The following is a 19643-nucleotide window of genomic DNA, read 5'->3' on the forward strand; positions in this document are numbered from 1 at the left end:
GAGCACTTGTCTGATGAGCAAATGCCGACTGGCGTGTCACCGGGTGGAAGGGGGTAATATTAAAAGAACAGAACTATACAGAATAATGCTGTTGGGCAGAACCATAATCATATCTTTGTGATATGGATGACGTGGTCCTGCAATATAAAAAGTTAAATGAATATTATGTGTGGTGAGAGGTTTTTTTTTTTTCATGAGGAAATTATGGCCTGGATCTAGCAGGGGTTCGAATTTTGGTATTTCAGTAGGACATGGATTCAACTCAATTTAATTCAGTCGTTTATTTGTTTCCAATAGAAATAAATAATATATGATACAAAGCGGTACCGTGTGTCAATTTGACTTTAATCCAGCTGGGAAGGACAGTTAATTGAACACAATATAGAATCATTTTATTTGCACGAATGGTATTATAACAACAACAACAACAACAACAAGGTACAATGCACACCTTTTCATGGTAACAAAAGAGAAGTAATCAGAACGATGAAAAAGGGTGTTCCACATTTTAAGCTGAGCTTGTAGGACGTGGAACACTGAAAAGAAATCAACATCAATATACCAATAAGATGTATTTATCTTAAATGCATCTTATGTATCTTTCCATTGTACTTTGGTCATGTATGATGCTGATAATACAAGCATAGTTAAACAATACTTCTTTTAGGATACAAATAAAGTGTATTGTAACACAGCAATATTATGGCACAGACACTATGCATTTGGCCGTGTGTACCAGGAAAATGTGACCAAAAGAGGAGACATACACGCGGTCACGCCAAACAACAGCAACAACAACAACAAAACACAAAAATAACAGAAATGAAGAAACCCCTGTACTCTGGTTTAACTGTTTGTCAAATATGTCATCACTTAAAACTGAATCTGAACAGGATAGATAATGGATACAAAGAAAGAAACAGTGAAAAAAAAAAATGAAGAGCAGTAAAATAAATGAAAGCAAAAGCATTTGATAGCAGAGCGAGGTTTCGATCCTCGGACCTCTGGGTTATGGGCCCAGCACGCTTCCGCTGCGCCACTCTGCTTGGTGGTATCAAAAGGCTACATTTCTTTTAGGTTCAGTACGGTGTGGTAACAAATTGGATGATGCAATATGGATGCAAAGTATTATCATCCTCACATACAGTTCAATAGATAGCCTCAGTTCTCGTTCAAAATTTACTCCCACAAGCTTGCTGTGAGCATGCTTCAGACTACCGTAGCTTTCTCCCCTCGGAACATCGTAGAAACGCAAAAATAACGAAAAACTAAAACTAGCGGCATAGAATTGAACGTACCAGAGTGAGCGTCATCTGATATATAATAATATTTAGCAAGTCATTATTTCAGTAAACATGATGACAAATCCCGATTTCTTTCAGCAGTGAAAATACTGTCGGCTACCGACTACTGTATAGCTTTCTCCCCTCGGAACATATCATTTTTATATGGCAAAATTTATGATTCTCAACAGCGAAACCGGTGATAATTCCATCAGTGATAGTTTTTACATAACTGCATAGTCACACTTATCTTCATTTCAGCATCGCAATCCAAACAAACATCAAATTACATGAATGCTTACATTTCCTTCTCGAAAAGATCATCATTTTGAAGATATGGCGTATAGGTTTTCATAGTGTTAATAGGGAGCTTTAGATTTTAGACGCGCGGACGTTCAAAGGGAAAAAACATGGTCTGAGCATGCGCAGTAGCTTGACGTGCGCTACTGCGCACGCTCAGACCATGTGTTTTTTCCCCTTTGAACGTCCGCGCGTCTAAAATCTAAAGCTCCCTAATGTTAAATCGAAAACACGACATAAGCAGAAAACAAAATGATGAGATGCCTTTTAGGGTAACAGTCAATTTGTTGTTTCCTTGCATCATGATAAATTAATAATTAATAAATAGCTGTTGTCTCTAACGGTAAGGGGAAAAAGAGATGTTTGAAATAACAGCAAAATAGCTAACTAGCAGAGCGAGGTTTCGATCCTCGGACCTCTGGGTTATGGGCCCAGCACGCTTCCGCTGCGCCACTCTGCTTCACGAAATCAAATGGTAACATTGTTAAATTATTTGTCAGCTCGAATGATGCAATCTCTTGAAATCTATACAGACCCAGGGGCCCGTTGCATAAATCTTACCATTGAATTTCAATGGTAACTACTGTCAAAATTAGGCGTCACAGCCAATCAGCATCAAGGATTATAAAATTTACCGCTAATTTGAAGACTTACCGCTAGAAAGGAGTGGTAAGTCTAGCGGTAAGGGTTTTATGTAACAGGGCCCAGATGTGAAATAAACACTGTCTCTTATGAGTCGTCTCCACCACACAGATACGATTTGATTACACCTTTCACTTAGCATGATAATTGTGTCAATGGAAATCAATATGATAGGCGGGACTCAGCAAACAAAAGAAAGGAACAAATAAATTATCTGGCTGGTCTCGTATTGGTTTATTTTGATTGTTTGTATTTTTTGTTCTGTTTGTTTGTTTTCATTTCTTGTAAGTGAGTAACATTTGCCTCAAGGTACCGATGTTGAATGATTCAAACGAAAAAAAAAAACAACAAATGAAACAAATGAAAAACATGAACAAAACGGGTGTTTAGCAGAGCGAGGTTTCGATCCTCGGACCTCTGGGTTATGGGCCCAGCACGCTTCCGCTGCGCCACTCTGCTTGACATAAATATTATTTGGTTAGTTGTATATGTATTGAGGTTATGATGATTCGAATGATGCAATATTCCTGCAAATTGTCACAATGCATGAATTACAGTCCCAACTTTGAAGGTGTCATTCAAAATCTACGCTCACTTCCTACACAAGGTTACCCATGACAACGAGAAAGCTCATTATGGGGGGTATCACGACACAATCAAAATGCAAATTCTAACAATGTATCGAAATTGGTAAATGTAGATAACAAAACAGCTTTAGTAGGTAGGCCTAGATTGTTCATTCGATTTTTTTTTGGTGCAATGTTATTGTTTGAATATTGCATGTTGTTGTAATAATGATACTACTATAGGCCTACTACTACTATACTACTACTACTACTACTACTACTACTACTACTACTACTACTAATGATAATAATAATAATGATAATAATAATAATACTGATAATAATAATAATATAATCATCATCATCATCATCATGAAACGCATGAAACACACAAGATTGAAATACATTAAGTTTTATGCGCATGCGCTTTGTGGGTCTCTGCGGTGTTTTGTTTTGTTAAGAGTTGAATCTACCTGATCGTAAAAGGTTATCTCCGTATGTTCATTTGATTAACTTACAATCATTTGTTTCGTGTATTCTTTTTTTTTTTTTTTTTTTTTTTTGGGGGGGGGGGGGGGGGCCTCCATGACATTTTGCTCCTGCAAGAGTTGCTCCCATGAAATGAAATAAGCCAATCAAAAATTATTCCCAAAAGCATAACCCTACCCCTAATCCTAACCCTAACCCTTATCCTAATCCTCAAATCAAACTAAACTTAAAACCCTATCACAATCCAAAAACTATATAACCCTAAGTCCTTGGAGAAAATAAAAACGGAGCACTTGTCTGATGACCAAATGCCGACTGGCGTGTCACCGGGTGGAGGGGGTAATATTAAAAGGACAGAACTATACAGAAACATGCTGTTGGGCAGAACCATAATCATATCTTTGTGATATGGATGACGTGGTCCTGCAATATAAAAAGTTAAATGAATATTATGTGTGGTGAGAGGTTTTTTTTTTTTTCATGAGGAAATTATGGCCTTGATCTAGCAGGGGTTCGAGTTTTGGTATTTCAGTAGGACATGGATTCAACTCAATTTAATTCAGTCGTTTATTTATTTCCAATAGAAATAAATAAATTATGATACAAAGCGGTACCGTGTGTCAATTTGACTTTAATCCAGCTGGGAAGGACAGTTAATTGAACACAATATAGAATCATTTTACAGTCAAACCTGCCTTAGCGGCCACCTGCATATAGCGGCCACCTGTCTACAGCGGCCACTGAAAAATCCTCCCGAGAGAAAAGCCCTGTTAAAGACCCTGTGTATAGCGGACACCTGTCTAACGCGGCCAGCGGCCACAAATTTTGTTTCCCGCGGTAGATTTTAACCTGTCTATAGTGGCCAAAAAACCCAATGTAGCTCTAGCCGAGCCGATAATTCAGCGTGTTTTCTCCTTTGTAGCCGTGCGGGAAACGTTCAGTGATCGCCATTCATCCCTCATTCAGTCATAATAATGCACTAGTGTTAAGCTTTCTTCACGACAGTACACATACTACTGTGCAACAATTTCATATACACCGGCATGGTTAAATGCATGAAACACACGTGTGCATACGTACGCACATACATGAACATGTAAGGATGCAACAATGATACATGTACATATAAGCAATGCACACAAAGTTGGATTACCTGTCTATAGCGGCCACCTGTCTATAACGGCCACTTTTTCTGTCTCCCTTAGGTGGCCGCTATAGACAGGTTTGACTGTATTTGCACGAATGGTATTATAACAACAACAACAACAACAACAAGGTACAATGCACACCTTTTCATGGTAACAAAAGAGAAGTAATCAGAACGATGAAAAAGGGTGTTCCACATTTTAAGCTGAGCTTGTAGGACGTGGAACACTGAAAAGAAATCAACATCAATATACCAATAAGATGTATTTATCTTAAATGCATCTTATGTATCTTTCCATTGTACTTTGGTCATGTATGATGCTGATAATACAAGCATAGTTAAACAATACTTGTTTTAGGATACAAATAAAGTGTATTGTAACACAGCAATATTATGGCACAGACACTATGCATTTGGCCGTGTGTACCAGGAAAATGTGACCAAAAGAGGAGACATACACGCGGTCACGCCAAACAACAGCAACAACAACAACAAAACACAAAAATAACAGAAATGAAGAAACCCCTGTACTCTGGTTTAACTGTTTGTCAAATATGTCATCACTTAAAACTGAATCTGAACAGGATAGATAATGGATACAAAGAAAGAAACAGTGAAAAAAAATGAAGAGCAGTAAAATAAATGAAAGCAAAAGCATTTGATAGCAGAGCGAGGTTTCGATCCTCGGACCTCTGGGTTATGGGCCCAGCACGCTTCCGCTGCGCCACTCTGCTTGGTGGTATCAAAAGGCTACATTTCTTTTAGGTTCAGTACCGTGTGGTAACAAATTGGATGATGCAATATGGATGCAAAGTATTATCATCCTCACATACAGTTCAATAAATAGCCTCAGTTCTCGTTCAAAATTTACTCCCACAAGCTTGCCATGAGCATGCTTCATACTACCGTAGCTTTCTCCCCTCGGAACATCGTAGAAACGCAAAAATAACGAAAAACTAAAACTAGCGGCATAGAATTGAACGTACGTAACACAATGAGCGTCCTCTGATTTCGGAAATAATTTAGCAAGTCATTATTTCAGTAAACATGATGACAAATCCCGATTTCTTTCAGCAGTGAAAATACTGTCGGCTACCGACTACTGTATAGCTTTCTCCCCTCGGAACATAAATTTTTTATATGGCAAAATTTATGATTCTCAACAGCGAAACCGGTGATAATTCCATCAGTGATAGTTTTTACATAACTGCATAGTCACACTTATCTTCATTTCAGCATCGCAATCCAAACAAACATCAAATTACATGAATGCTTACATTTCCTTCTCGAAAAGATCATCATTTTGAAGATATGGCGTATAGGTTTTCATAGTGTTAATAGGGAGCTTTAGATTTTAGACGCGCGGACGTTCAAAGGGAAAAAAACATGGTCTGAGCATGCGCAGTAGCTTGACGTGCGCTACTGCGCACGCTCAGACCATGTGTTTTTTTTTTTTCCCTTTGAACGTCCGCGCGTCTAAAATCTAAAGCTCCCTAATGTTAAATCGAAAACACGACATAAGCAGAAAACAAAATGATGAGATGCCTTTTAGGGTAACAGTCAATTTGTTGTTTCCTTGCATCATGATAAATTAATAATTAATAAATAGCTGTTGTCTCTAACGGTAAGGGGAAAAAGAGATGTTTGAAATAACAGCAAAATAGCTACCTAGCAGAGCGAGGTTTCGATCCTCGGACCTCTGGGTTATGGGCCCAGCACGCTTCCGCTGCGCCACTCTGCTTCACGAAATCAAATGGTAACATTGTTAAATTATTTGTCAGCTCGAATGATGCAATCTCTTCAAATCTATACAGACCAGGGGCCCGTTGCATAAATCTTACCATTGAATTTCAATGGTAACTACTGTCAAAATTAGGCGTCACAGCCAATCAGCATCAAGGATTATAAAATTTACCGCTAATTTGAAGACTTACAGCTAGAAAGGAGTGGTAAGTCTAGCGGTAAGGGTTTTATGTAACAGGGCCTAGATGTGAAATAAACACTGTCTCTTATGAGTCGTCTCCACCACACAGATACGATTTGATTACACCTTTCACTTAACATGATAATTGTGTCAATGGAAATCAATATGATAGGCGGGACTCAGCAAACAAAAGAAAGGAACAGATAAATGATCTGGCTGGTCTCCTATTGATTTATTTTGATTGTTTGTATTTTTTATTCTGTTTGTTTGTTTTCATTTCTTGTAAGTGAGTAGCATTTGCCTCAAGGTACCGATGTTGAATGATTCAAACGAAAAAAAAAAATGAAACAGATGAAAAATACGAACAAAACGGGTGTTTAGCAGAGCGAGGTTTCGATCCTCGGACCTCTGGGTTATGGGCCCAGCACGCTTCCGCTGCGCCACTCTGCTTGACATAGATGTTATTTGGTTAGTTGTACTAATATATGTATTGAGGTTATGATGATTCGAATGATGCAATATTCCTGCAAATTGTCACAATGCATGAATTACAGTCCCAACTTTGAAGGTGTCATTCAAAATCTACGCTCACTTCCTACACAAGGTTACCCATGACAACGAGAAAGTTCATGTTGGGGGGTATCACGACACAATCAAAATGCAAATTCTAACAATGTATAGAAATTGGTAAATGTAGATAACAAAACAGCTTTAGTAGGTAGGCCTAGATTGTTCGTTCGATTTTTGTGTGTGCAATTTTATTGTTTGAATATTGCATGTTGTTGTAATAAATACTACTATAGGCCTACTACTACTATACTACTACTGCTACTACTGCTACTACAACTAATAATAATAATAATAATAATAATAATAATAATAATAATAATAATAATAATAATGATAATTATAATAATGATAATAATAATAATAATAATAATTATTATTATTATTATTATTATTATAATGATAATAATAATAATGATAATGATGATAATAATACTGATAATAATAATCATCATCATCATCATGAAACGCATGAAACACACAAGATTGAAATACATTAAGTTTTATGCGCATGCGCTTTGTGGGTCTCTGCGGTGTTTTGTTTTGTTAAGAGTTGAATCTACCTGATCGTAAAAGGTTATCTCCGTATGTTCATTTGATTAACTTACAATCATTTGTTTAACTTACAATCATTTGTTTCGTGTATTCTTTTTTTTTTTTTTGGGGGGGGGTTCCATGACATTTTGCTCCTGCAAAAGTTGCTCCCATGAAAAATCTGCGCGATAAGCCAATCAAAAATTGTTCCCAAAAGCATAACTCTACCCCTAATCCCAACCCTAACCCTAATCCTAATCCTCAAATCAAACTAAACCTAAAATCCTATCACAACCCAAACCCTATGTAACCCTAAGTCCTTGGAGAAAATAAAAGCGGAGCACTTGCCTGATGAGCAAATGCCGACTGGCTTGTCACCGGGTGGAAGGGAGTAATATCAAAAGGACAGAACTATACAGAAACATGCTGTTGGGCAGAACCATAATCATATCTTTGTGATATGGATGACGTGGTCATGCAATATAAAAAGTTAAATGAATATTACGTGTGGTGAGAGTTTTTTTTTTTCATGAGGAAATTATGGCATGGATCTAGCAGGGGTTCGAGTTTTGGTATTTCGATAGGACATGGATTCAATTCAATTGAAATCAGTCGTTTGTTTATTTCCAATAGAAATAAAAAATATATGATACAAAGCGGTACCGTGTGTCAATTTGACTCTCATCCAGCTGGGAAGGACAGTTCATTGAACACAATATAAAGTAATCTTATTTGCACGAATGGCAGTATAACAACAACAAAAAGGTATTCACACCTTTTCATGGTAACAAAAGAGAAGTAATCTGAACGATGAAAAAGGGTGTTCCACATTATAAGCTGAGCTTGTAGGACGTGGAACACTGACAAGAATCAATCAACATCAATATACCAATGAGATGTATTTATCTTAAATGCATCTTATGTACCATTGTACTTTGGTCATTGTATGATGCTGATAATACAAGCATACTATCATCAATACCTGTTTTAGGATACAAATAAAGTGTATTATACAACACCTCAGAATGATGTCGAATTGTGATTGGCCAAGAACATGTCACATGACATTCAATAGAAAATACCTACCAAACTCATTGAGAGTGACAGCCATACAATAGGCCCCTGGCATGGGCCTATTGCACGGCTCGAAGGTACTATAGCACGGCTTCGTGGGGGGCTACTAATGCATGGCCGCTCACAGAGTTCTGCGGCTCACAGCAGCAAAGCGCCAGCAAACTACATTGTACGTGCTGGCCGGCTGCGCTGCGATGCGCTGCGCTGCCGGTAAACAGACCAGTCGCGGCGGAGTACTGCAACGTTAACGTGTACGCGCAGATACTTTACCTAGCTAGTTGCATGTGCGGCCTACCTACTGCTGTGTTTTTAGTTTTGACTCTGATCTGCTACGTGGACCACAGTGATCCCAAAATCAAGACTTCATTTCAAATTGAGAAACCGTAATTTGATTATTTTTCTGTGTTTTTATACAAAATCATTTTCGGAAATAGAGAAAGTCTAGACCTACTACTAGATCTACCGACATCTCAGATCGGCTTAAAAAGTCAGGCCTAACTCGATCTAACGTTAGCGTAGAATGGGTATAGACCCTGCGGAGTTTGTGATTCCTGTGACTGTGTGGTCGAATCATGACGAGTGTTTGAAAGCAGTACACAGGGTGGTTTACAATTCTCGGCCTAATTGTTACATTTATTTTGGGCCTTCCTGAGTTAGCGGTCACTAATCTAGTACTGTGATTGTGGACAAGGTGTTGTATAAAACGAATAATTTATGATTTTGTTCGTGCATTGGGGCACGTAATACCGCACTCGGCGCGAGATTCGCCACTGGTCTATTCAACGCGGCGCTACGCGCCTTGTTGAATAGACCAGTGGCTTATCTCGCGCCTCGTGCGATATTCGTGCCCTATGCACTCACAATTCATAAATTATTCGTATACTGTAACATAGCAATATTATGGCAGAGACACTATGCATTTGGCCGTGTGTATCAGGAAATGTGACCAAAAGAGAAGACATACACGCGGTCACGCCAAACAACAGCAACAACAACAACAAAACACAAAAATAACAGAAATGAAGAAACCCCTGTACTCTGGTTTAACTGTTTATCAAATATGTCATCACTTAAAACTGAATCTGAACAGACTAGGATAATGGATACAAAGAAAGAAACTGTGAAAAAAAAATGAAGAGCAGTAAAATAAATGAAAGCAAAAACATTTGATAGCAGAGCGAGGTTTCGATCCTCGGACCTCTGGGTTATGGGCCCAGCACGCTTCCGCTGCGCCACTCTGCTTGGTGGTATCAAAAGGCTACATTTCCTTTAGGTTCAGTTCGGTGTGGTAACAAATTGGATGATGCAATATGGATGCAAAGTATTATCATCCTCACATACATTTTAATAAACAGCCTCAGTTCTCGTTCAAAATTTACTCCCACAAGCTTGCCGCGAGCATGCTTCAGACTACCGTATAGCTTTCTCCCCTCGGAACATCGTAGAAACGCAAAAATAACTAAAAACTAAAACTAGCGGCATAGAATTGAACGTACGTAACAGAGTGAGCGTCATCTGATTTAAGATATAACAATATTTAGCAAGTCATTATTTAAGTAAACATGATGACAAATCCCGATTTCTTTCAGCAGTGAAAATACTGTCGGCTACCGACTACTGTATAGCTGTCTCCCCTCGGAACATATGATTTTTATAAGGCAAAATTTATGATTCTCAACAGCGAAACCGGTGATAATTCCATCAGTGATAGTTTTTACGTAATTCCATCAGTGATAGTTTTTACGTAACTGCATATATTATGTTGATCATGAAAGCGATAAAGAAAATTATAGTCACACTTATCTTCATTTCAGCATCGCAATCCAAACAAACATCAAATTACATGAATGTTTACACTTCCTTCTCTACAAAATCATCCTTTTGAAGATGTGGCGTATAGGTTTTCATAGTGTTAATGTGAAGGCATAATTTACCATTTGTAGATGAAAGAAAACCCAGCATCAGTGCTTTAAAATAGTTCTAAAATGTGAGTGAGGGATGGAAACAATTATTGTAAAAATTTGAATCGGTAAAATCGATCTTAAGTATTGTTAAATATACAAAATATGAACAATAGTTATCATAAAAATGCTTCCAGACTAAACCGTGTACAGTTACGGTCTATTGAGAAAAATACAGATATCTCCTTATATTTTAGGCTTTATCGCGAAAATCTTATATGATAGGATGTTTTGTGATACAACAGACCTACGTATATGCATTAAATGTCATATCTTGAAAATTTTTAAAATCACTGTTCTCAAAGGTAAGCAGCACCTTTAAATCGAAAACACGACATAAGCAGGAAAAATTTATGAGATGCTTTTTAGGGTAAGAGTCAATTTGCTGTTTCCTTGCATCATAATTAATTGATAATCAATTAATAGCTGTCGTCTCTAACAGTAGGGAAAAAAAAGAAGACAGAGATGTTTGAAATAACAGCAAAATAGCTAACTAGCAGAGCGAGGTTTCGATCCTCGGACCTCTGGGTTATGGGCCCAGCACGCTTCCGCTGCGCCACTCTGCTTCACGAAATCAAATGACAACATTGTTGAATTATTTGTCAGCTCGAATGATGCAATCTCATGAAATCTATACAGACCAGATGTAAAATAAACACTGTCTCTTATGAGTCGTCTCTACCACACAGATACGATTTGATTACACCTTTCACTTAACATGATAATTGTGTCAATGGAAATCAATATGATAGGCGGGACTCAGCAAACAAAAGAACGGAACAGATAAATTATCTGGCTGGTCTCCTATTGATTTATTTTGATTGTTTGTATTTTTTATTCTGCTTGTTTGTTTTCATTTCTTGTAAGTGAGTAACATTTGCCTCAAGGTACCGATGTTGAATGATTCAAACGAAAAAAATAAATAAATAAATGAAACAGATGAAAAACACGAACAAAACGGGTGTTTAGCAGAGCGAGGTTTCGATCCTCGGACCTCTGGGTTATGGGCCCAGCACGCTTCCGCTGCGCCACTCTGCTTGACATAGATGTTATTTGGTTAGTTGTATATCTATTGAGGTTATGATGATTCGAATGATGCAATATTCCCGCAAATTGTCACAATGCATGAATCACAGTCCCAACTTTGAAGGTGTCATTCAAAATCTATTCAAAATCTAACAATGTATAGAAATTGGTAAATGTAGATAACAAAACAGCTTTAGTAGGTAGGCCTAGATTGTTCATTCGATTTTTTTTTGTGTGTGTGCAATAATTATTGTTTGAATATTGCATGTTGTTGTAATAATGATACTACTATAGGCCTACTACTACTATACTACTACTACTACTATTACTATTACTACTACTACTACTACTAATGATAATAATAATAATGATAATAATAATAATAATAATGATAATGATAATAATAATGATAATAATAATAATAATACTGATAATAATAATCATCATCATCATCATCATCATCATGAAACGCATGAAACACACAAGATTGAAATACATTAAGTTTTATGCGCATGCGCTTTGTGGGTCTCTGCGGTGTTTTGTTTTGTTAAGAGTTTAATCTACCTGATCGTAAAAGATTATCTCCGTATGTTCATTTGATTAACTTACAATCATTTGTTTAACTTACAATCATTTGTTTCGTGTATTCTTTTTTTTTTTTTTTGGGGGGGGGGGGGGTTCCATGACATTTTGCTCCTGCAAAAGTTGCTCCCATGAAATATCTGCGCGATAAGCCAATCAAAAATTCGTCCCAAAAGCATAACCCTACCCCTAATCCTAACCCTAACTCTAATCCTAATCCTCAAATCAAACTAAACCTAAAACCCTATCACAACCCAAACCCTCCGCTATAACCCTAAGTCCTTAGAGAAAATAAAAACGGAGCACTTGTCTGATGAGCAAATGCCGACTGGCGTGTCACCGGGTGGAAGGGGGTAATATTAAAAGGACAGAAGTATACAGAAACATGATGTTGGGCAGAACCATAATCATTTCTTTGTGATATGGTTGACGTGGTCCTGCAATATAAAAAGTTAAATGAATATCATATGTGGTGAGAGCTTTTTTTTTTTTCATGAGGAAATTATGGCCTGGATCTAGCAGGGGTTCGAGTTTTGGTATTTCGATATAGGACATGGATTCAACTCACTTTAATTCAGTCGTTTATTTATTTCCAATAGAAATAAATAATATAGGATACAAAGCGGTACCGTGTGTCAATTTGACTTTCATCCTGTTGGGAAGGACAGTTCATTGAACACAATATAAAGTAATCTTATTTGCATGAATGGTATTATAACAACAGCAAAAAGGTATGCACACCTTTTCATGGTAACAAAAGAGAAGTAATCAGAACAATGAAAAAGGGTGTTCCACATTTTAAGCTAAGCTTGTAGGACGTGGAACACTGAAAAGAAATCAACATCAATATACCAATAAGATGTATTTATCTTAAATGCATCTTATGTACCATTGTACTTTGGTCATTGTATGATGCTGATAATACAAGTATACTATCAACAATACTTGTTTTAGGATGCAAATAAAGTGTACTGTAACATAGCAATATTATGGCACAGACACTATGCATTTGGCCTTGTATATACATACTAGGAAAATGTGACCAAAAGAGGAGACATACACGCGGTCACGCTAAACAACAGCAGCAACAACAACAACAAAACACAAAAATAACAGAAATGAAGAAACCCCTGTACTCTGGTTTAACTGTTTGTCAAATATGTCATCACTTAAAACTGAATCTGAACAGAATAGATAATGGATACAAAGAAAGAAACAGTGAAAAAAAAAATGAAGAGCAGTAAAATAAATGAAAGCAAAAAGCATTTGATAGCAGAGCGAGGTTTCGATCCTCGGACCTCTGGGTTATGGGCCCAGCACGCTTCCGCTGCGCCACTCTGCTTGGTGGTATCAAAAGGCTACATTTCTTTTAGGTTCAGTACGGTGTGGTAACAAATTGGATGATGCAATATGAATGCAAAGTATTATCATCCTCACATACAGTTTGATAAATAGCCTCAGTTCTCGTTCAGAATTTACTCCCACAAGCTTGCCATGAGCATGCTTCATACTACCGTAGCTTTCTCCCCTCGGAACATCGTAGAAACGCAAAAATAACGAAAAACTAAAACTAGCGGCATAGAATTGAACGTACGTAACACAATGAGCGTCCTCTGATTTCGGAAATAATTTAGCAAGTCATTATTTCAGTAAACATGATGACAAATCCCGATTTCTTTCAGCAGTGAAAATACTGTCGGCTACCGACTACTGTATAGCTTTCTCCCCTCGGAACATATAATTTTTATATGGCAAAATTTATGATTCTCAACAGCGAAACCGGTGATGATTCCATCAGTGATGGTTTTTACATAACTGCATATAATTTATGTTGATCATCAAAGCAATAAAGAAAATTATAGTCACACTTATCTTCATTTCAGCATCGCAATCCAAACAAACATCAAATTACATGAATGCTTACGTTTCCTTCTCGAAAAGATCATCCTTTTGAAGATATGGCGTATAGGTATAGATTTTAGACGCGCGGACGTTCAAAGGGAAAAAAACATGGTCTGAGCGTGCGCAGTAGATTGACGTGCGCTACTGCGCACGCTCAGACCATTTTTTTCCCCTTTGAACGTCCGCGCGTCTAAAATTTAAAGCTCCCTAATGTTAAATTGAAAACACGACAAAAGCAGAAAACAAAATGATGAGATGCCTTTTAGGGTAACAGTCAATTTGTTGCTTTCTTGCATCATAATAAATTGTTAATTAATAAATAGCTGTTGTCTCTAACAGTAAGGAGAAAAAGAGATGTTTGAAATAACAGCAAAATAGCTAACTAGCAGAGCGAGGTTTCGATCCTCGGACCTCTGGGTTATGGGCCCAGCACGCTTCCGCTGCGCCACTCTGCTTGACATAGATGTTATTTGGTTAGTTGTATATCTATTGAGGTTATGATGATTCGAATGATGCAATATTCCTGCAAATTGTCACAATGCATGAATTACAGTCCCAACTTTGAAGGTGTCATTCAAAATCTACGCTCACTTCCTGCACAAGGTTACCCATGACAACGAGAGAGTTCATGTTGGGGGGTATCACGACACATAATCAAAATGCAAATTCTGACAATATAGAAATTGTCAAATTTAGATAGGAAAACAGCTGTTTTTTAGGAGGTAAATTGTTCATTTGATTTTGTTTTTATATTGTTTTGTTTTTATATCGCATGTTGACATATTTATGATACTGCTACTACTACTACTACTACTCTACTACTACTACTACTACTACTAATAATAATAATGATAATAATAATAATAATGATAATAATGGTAATAATGATAATAATAATGATAATAATAATAATCACCATCATCATTATCATTATCATTATCATTATTATCATTTCCAGAAGAAATCGTCAAGAAGACATGACTATTACTATCTGTGGCGTGGGGGGGGGGAATTATTCGTCTTGAGACACTGTTTTACTTTTTAATAAAGAATTATAATTAAGAAATTACAATTGCTTAATTAAAGAATACCAAAAGTAACGTGAATAAAGAAAAACAAACCTACAGACAACAAGCGAGTAGCAGAGAAGATTCTTGAATCACTGGGACGTGGGCCCAGAAACGCACCTCTCTGTCACTTTGAATAGTCTGTCTCCTCGAATTATGAATTAATAGACTGTAAAAGTGGCTGTACATTGCTCATAGTATCTTGTTGTCTCCGTCACCATTGAGGGCCGAAACTTCCCTCCTTTGGAAACTACAGGATTGAAATTAATCGAATTGATATACTTGAACTCCACACGCGAAATGCGTTGTATTTCTTCTGTCTGTTTTTATGTGTGTCTCATTTTGAGACACACATAAAAATTACTGAGACTCCTCTAGCTCTCCTCACCACTGATCTTCCCATGTGTTACGCAGTATGCCGCCATCTAGCGACGAAGATATGCAAACTTTGTATCGATATTGGAGTTATCGGATAGTATCGGAGGGAAATTCGGTTCTGCTTCACGGAATCCTGACTGACTATGTGTTCTTTTCTTTGTCTTATTTTTTTTTTTCATTGAAGAGATCAATTAAACGAAATAAATTCCATGCATTAGCACAGGAGAAATCTTTCTCCATTTATTGATAAGGAGACCGGGTTTAAAAAAAAGAAGAAGAAAATCCACTGAGACACCCGTAGCACATGCGCACACGACACCATATGGAACACAAACTGCGTGGTGTTGCATCAGCCAAAATAAGTAATCGTTAATTGCACTTGTGTTACACCGCTGTTCATGAAGCAGAGTGGCGCAGCGGAAGCGTGCTGGGCCCATAACCCAGAGGTCCGAGGATCGAAACCTCGCTCTGCTAAGCATTCACTTTTGTTTATTTGCTGATTTTATATGATTATCATCTAATGATGGTATGGAAAATTGTACCAGAATGAGTACTAGTATTGCAAATGACAAAAAGAAGGTGTGCTCTAACATATGGGAAATGACATTCAAATTAAGATGGCTTCTAAGAGGAAAATTTTCCCCTTAATTTGAATTTAGGCTCCATATCGTCATCATTATTATTACCTGTATCATTATTATCACTATCATTAGGGCCTATTAATCATAGGCCCTATTGTTGCTTTTATTATTACTTTTATCAAACTGTGTCATCATCTTTATTATCTAAGTGTCGTTTTTATTACTAGATTTTATCGTGTTGTGATTATCATGTCACTATCATCATCATTATCATATAACGTTATAATTAATTTAATTTCTTGATCCATCACTTAGCAAAATGGTAAGAATAGTTCAGTAAAAAATCAAAGTAAATTTCATAGTACCCATGAATGAAAACAGCGGCATAGGCCTACTGACAAAGCAATGACCCTACTGCTATAGACAGGAAAAGCAAGTATGAAATACATCCAAACGGTAAGAGACAAGAAATAAAGAAAAAATGTAGAAAAGAAATGTTTGGTAATTCAATTCAAATTGATTTATTTATTCCACATACGAAAAAAAAAACAATAACAACGAACAAACACAAATACACGGACATAAGCATTATAGGTAAGATAGATGAACAGTGTGATAGAACTGAAATGACCTCCTTGTTCCTCATTCTTGTCCCAATTCCTATTCCCAAACAAATATATAGGTTATTAAAAAAAAATCGTTCTTCAGTAGGTAAATTACTGTTCAAAATCCAGGAAAGGCAACGAGGAAACGTGATCACGCATAGTAACCACGATAATATCACTCACACAACCAGTGGCGTATCTAGGGGGGGGGGGGGCAAGGGGGGCACGTGCCCCGGGCGCCACTCCTTGGGGGCGCAAAAAAAAACGAAAAAAAAAAGGAAGAAGAAAAAAAAAAAAGAAGAAGAAGAAGGGAAAAAACAAAACAAAACTCGCCCGGACGGGGGAGGGGGGGGGGGGGGAGGGAGAAGGGGGCAGAAAACCAAATCAAACAAGATAAAAACAAAACATGATGATGACGCGGATAAATAACAATGTTTATTGTGTTATTGTGTTCACACAAGAATTCCGAATTCCATGTTTTGTAAGCTGAAATACAAAAATTTTCGGCTCGCTCGCTGCGCTCGCTCGCAAAAATTAACAAAAAAAAGAACAAAACGTGATGATGACGCAGAAATATACAAATGTCGACTCATTACTCGCGCATACAAATTTAGAGTATTTTTCAAGTCCTCAGTTTGTTGGTATGAATCGTTATCTATAAGGCCGTCACTATATCTTGATTAGAATTGTAAGATTTGATAAGCAAAAAAGACAAGAGTTCCATGTTTTGTAAGCTGAAATACAAAAATTTTCGGCTCGCTCGCTGCTCTCGCTCGCCAAAATTTATCAAAAAAAGAAGGAGATAAGAACAAAATGTAATGATGACGCGGAAATAAACAAATTTCGACTTACTCGCGCATACTAATTTAGAGTATTTTTTCAAGTCCTTAGTTTGTTGTATAAATCGTTATCTCTAAAGCCGTCACTATATCTTGATTAGAACTGTAAGATTTAATAAGCAAAAAACAACAAGAATTCCATGTTTTGTAAGCTGAAATACACAAGTTTTCGGCTCGCTCGCTGCGCTCGCTCGCCAAAATTTATCAAAAAAAAGATAAGAACAAAACGTAATGATGACGCAGAAATATACAAATTTCGGCTGACTCGCGCATATATTATACTAATTTAGAGTATTTTTTCAAGTCCTCAGTTTGTTGGTATAAATCGTTATCTGTAAGGCCGTCACTATATCTTGATTAGAATTGTAAGATCTAATAAGAAAAAATGACATGAATTCCATGTTTTGTAAGCTGAAATACAAAAATTTTCGGCTCGCTCGCTGTGCTCGCTCGCCTAAATTTATCAAAAAAAGAAGAAGATAAGAACAAAACGTAATGATGACGCAGAAGTATACAAATTTCGGCTGACTCGCGCATATATACTAATTTAGAGTATTTTTTCAAGTCTTTAGTTTGTTGGTATAAATCGTTATCTATAAGGCCGTCACTATATCTAGATTAGAATTGTAAGATTTAATAAGAAAAAATGACATGAATTCCATGTTTTGTAAGCTGAAATACAAAAATTTTCGGCTCGCTCGCTGCGCTCGCTCGCCAAAATTTATCAAAATTTATTGCATTCAAATCACCCTCAAAAGACCCCTCTTAGGTGCTTGAAAAAGCATATCATGCGGACCTTTTTAAAAGTCCCTACCGGGATCGGGTTGGGGTTGAACACTTTTTCAGAAATTAGGGGCGCAATTTTCGCGCTTGCCCCGGGCGCCGTTTTCCCTAGATACGCCACTGCACACAACTCACCTGAACATACCCAACAGGTCCGATATATATACAGCTGATTGGACCAAAATTATCTTGTTCAGAAGGTAAATGTTTCACTTGTTACGTTGCTTTTCTTTTAAAAAAAGGAAAGGACGAAAGAAAGCGAGCAAGGGAATGATATGCTTCTTAAACATTACCCCCAAAACACACATGTTACATATAATTCCTGGATGCGAACCAATAATTTGAGTCCTAAAGTCATACGAGCGTGTTATTTTAGCAAACTCATAACATGTGGGGGGGGGGAGGGGGTAAGCAGCATGGAACTGTTGTTTGCGGTCAAGTTCATAGGCTGGTGCCTACAACCATGACATTGTAATAGCAACCGTGCAATCCCTGCAATCTATTACATCATCCAAAAATCACTTATAGCCATAGCAGTAAAAGTTACTTTGGAATCTTGTAGAGCAGAGTGGCGCAGCGGAAGCGTGCTGGGCCCATAACCCAGAGGTCCGAGGATCGAAACCTCGCTCTGCTAGATTTTATTTGTTTTGTTTATGTCTGTTACAGTTCCGCCTTTCTTTCTCTTTTTATTTGCATTATTCAATATCGACACCTTGAGACAAATGTTACTCGCTTCCACGAAATGATGCAGAAATACAAACAAACAAAACAAAGCCAAAAAAAAAAATAAATAAATAAATCGAAGACTGACCCAAATATAATTACTGTCTCTTCTTTTGGTTTGCTGAGGCCTGCCTATCGTATGACTTTACCATTGATACAATTATCATTTTAAGTGAAAGGTGTAATCAAACCGTATAGGCCCTATGTATTCTTTTGTGTTGTTGAGATAAAATACGTGAAATTAGTGAGCTTTTTATTTTTCATCTGGTCAATAGATTTTTATGAGATTACATCATCCGAGTTGACAACACTAAAGTAAATAAACAACAGTGTTCTCTTTAGATTCCGCGAAGCAGAGTGGCGCAGCGGAAGCGTGCTGGGCCCATAACCCAGAGGTCCGAGGATCGAAACCTCGCTCTGCTAATTACCGATTTTATTTCGGTAGTCATAGTCAAAATTATCATGAAAAGAACTTTATGTGTTATTCTATTCTACGCATAGTCGTTATAGGGAGGAACATTGTGTTTTGCTCAAGACATTAGCCGGCAGCGATTACTTTCTTTTTGTTTCAATTTTATAATAACAATAATAATAATGATGATGATAATAATAATGATAATAATAATAATAATAATAATAATAATAATAATAATGATAATAACAACAACAA

The 19643-nt window shown here is 37.1% G+C and overlaps 14 non-coding genes across 14 annotated transcripts; 3 read left to right on the forward strand and 11 right to left on the reverse strand.

Annotated features, from left to right (window-relative positions):
- Positions 1–974: 974 nt before the first annotated feature.
- Positions 975–1046, reverse strand: Trnam-cau (transfer RNA methionine (anticodon CAU)). Its single transcript has one exon. It is a non-coding gene; the product is annotated as a tRNA-Met (tRNA).
- Positions 1047–1971: 925 nt separating this feature from the next.
- Trnam-cau (transfer RNA methionine (anticodon CAU)) lies at positions 1972–2043 on the reverse strand. Its single transcript has one exon. It is a non-coding gene; the product is annotated as a tRNA-Met (tRNA).
- A 569-nt stretch (positions 2044–2612) lies between these two features.
- Positions 2613–2684, reverse strand: Trnam-cau (transfer RNA methionine (anticodon CAU)). Its single transcript has one exon. It is a non-coding gene; the product is annotated as a tRNA-Met (tRNA).
- Positions 2685–5089: 2405 nt separating this feature from the next.
- On the reverse strand, positions 5090–5161 carry Trnam-cau (transfer RNA methionine (anticodon CAU)). The gene has a single exon. It is a non-coding gene; the product is annotated as a tRNA-Met (tRNA).
- Positions 5162–6096: 935 nt separating this feature from the next.
- Trnam-cau (transfer RNA methionine (anticodon CAU)) lies at positions 6097–6168 on the reverse strand. Its single transcript has one exon. It is a non-coding gene; the product is annotated as a tRNA-Met (tRNA).
- A 561-nt stretch (positions 6169–6729) lies between these two features.
- Positions 6730–6801, reverse strand: Trnam-cau (transfer RNA methionine (anticodon CAU)). Its single transcript has one exon. It is a non-coding gene; the product is annotated as a tRNA-Met (tRNA).
- A 2895-nt stretch (positions 6802–9696) lies between these two features.
- Trnam-cau (transfer RNA methionine (anticodon CAU)) lies at positions 9697–9768 on the reverse strand. The gene has a single exon. It is a non-coding gene; the product is annotated as a tRNA-Met (tRNA).
- Positions 9769–10981: 1213 nt separating this feature from the next.
- Trnam-cau (transfer RNA methionine (anticodon CAU)) lies at positions 10982–11053 on the reverse strand. Its single transcript has one exon. It is a non-coding gene; the product is annotated as a tRNA-Met (tRNA).
- A 400-nt stretch (positions 11054–11453) lies between these two features.
- Trnam-cau (transfer RNA methionine (anticodon CAU)) lies at positions 11454–11525 on the reverse strand. Its single transcript has one exon. It is a non-coding gene; the product is annotated as a tRNA-Met (tRNA).
- Positions 11526–13365: 1840 nt separating this feature from the next.
- Trnam-cau (transfer RNA methionine (anticodon CAU)) lies at positions 13366–13437 on the reverse strand. The gene has a single exon. It is a non-coding gene; the product is annotated as a tRNA-Met (tRNA).
- A 943-nt stretch (positions 13438–14380) lies between these two features.
- Trnam-cau (transfer RNA methionine (anticodon CAU)) lies at positions 14381–14452 on the reverse strand. The gene has a single exon. It is a non-coding gene; the product is annotated as a tRNA-Met (tRNA).
- A 1392-nt stretch (positions 14453–15844) lies between these two features.
- On the forward strand, positions 15845–15916 carry Trnam-cau (transfer RNA methionine (anticodon CAU)). The gene has a single exon. It is a non-coding gene; the product is annotated as a tRNA-Met (tRNA).
- Positions 15917–18812: 2896 nt separating this feature from the next.
- Trnam-cau (transfer RNA methionine (anticodon CAU)) lies at positions 18813–18884 on the forward strand. Its single transcript has one exon. It is a non-coding gene; the product is annotated as a tRNA-Met (tRNA).
- A 440-nt stretch (positions 18885–19324) lies between these two features.
- Positions 19325–19396, forward strand: Trnam-cau (transfer RNA methionine (anticodon CAU)). Its single transcript has one exon. It is a non-coding gene; the product is annotated as a tRNA-Met (tRNA).
- Positions 19397–19643: the final 247 nt, after the last annotated feature.

Source organism: Diadema antillarum, unplaced genomic scaffold, assembly GCF_040938485.1.
Source record: "Diadema antillarum isolate AM-2024a unplaced genomic scaffold, OU_Dant_1.0 seq00000121_RagTag, whole genome shotgun sequence".
NCBI classification, from domain to species: Eukaryota; Metazoa; Echinodermata; class Echinoidea; order Diadematoida; family Diadematidae; genus Diadema; species Diadema antillarum.